We start from the raw sequence: 1,466 nt of genomic DNA on the forward strand, positions 1-1,466 counted from the left end.
GGTGGTCTCTGCTCACGTCTACTCTATCTCTAGAAATAAAGAGCAGAAAAGTTTTGTGAAATTCAAATAAAACATAGCTCCAAACATTTCCATTCAGTTAATTATTTTCTAATTACATGAAATGAAGTACAGTATATAAAAAAGCAAGAATTCCCAGTAAAGCTCTAGGAATTATTGCCTTTTATTAACACATTTCATGTAAAATTTGTATTTAAATTCAAGTCATTCCAACATTTAACCCATAAACTTAATTATAAAAATATTAAAATTGTTTTCTCACATTCAGTGCTCTTAATAGCATTAAACCACTTTATAAAAAGCTTTATTGTTTTTTTTTTAACATCTGGAGACCGTTAAGTTACGTTAGCCACATTAGCTCAAAAGTTTAATTGAAACTAACAGCTGTGTAGCTAACTTAGCTAACGGCTTTCTCCTTTTTCTTCACACTTACCTGTTCTTTTGTCGCCAAAAATAAGCACTGAAACCGTCAGAGAAGTCAGTTTTCCACCGCTCAGCCATGAGAAAAAGAGCAATCACTGCTCGCTTAATCCATTTTGATTGTTAAAGGAAGTTTGGAGCTTGACAAATCATGTTTGCATGGCTGGTGATGGTGAACGTCGTTGAGCAACAACCGATCGCCGCATTCATTGCAGCGGAGGGGGGTTCTGAGTTGTTTATTGTTTAATTTGCTGTGTATTTTAGTTTGATTTGGTAAAACATGCATAATTTATTTATATTTGCTTAAAATAAACTCATATATTTAATAATAACCCAGTCACATAAAGATATAAAATAAAGTATAGCTTTGAAGTGGACGCAACCCCCCCCCCCCACACACATTTTACCAAAGTGGTTTGTCCCATACGCTTTTTCGTTAGAATGTCATTAAAGGGTATTTTGGTCGTACCTGTTAATAGTTAAAAGTGTAATTATATGGGTAATTTATACGCTGTTCTGACAAAAGAAACAATTCCCTTCATGTTAAATTATTATAAATGTTTGTGTCACTCTGACTGCTTAATAACTTCCCTAGGCCCACAAAACTCCTATTATGGGTGAATTATTTTTAGTAACATGAATGGCTAAAGCAAGAGTGGGAGTTTATAACATTTAGTATACACAATAGCTTAAATTACTAAATTTATCAATCGAGTGGTAATAATCTGTGAATTATTTTTAGATTACATTTCCGAAAAAAATTTTTCAAAATAATTTCTTAATAAATAAAACACATTAATGACTTTGTTAATGCATGCACATAATAATGAATTTATTTAATCTAATTAATTTTACCCAAATTGCTAATTACTTTTGTTAAATAGCAAATGAAATATTTATGAATGACTTGTTAAATCTAAAAAAAAAAAAAAAAACTATACAAAAGCATGTTGGCTGTTTCTTTTATTTCAGCTTTTGGAGTAGTATGTTATGAATGCTAATAAATTGTATGTTTTGTATACTGTGTG

Source organism: Nematolebias whitei, chromosome 7, assembly GCF_014905685.2.
Source record: "Nematolebias whitei isolate Nwh7 chromosome 7, NemWhi1, whole genome shotgun sequence".
In the NCBI taxonomy this organism is placed as follows: domain Eukaryota; kingdom Metazoa; phylum Chordata; class Actinopteri; order Cyprinodontiformes; family Rivulidae; genus Nematolebias; species Nematolebias whitei.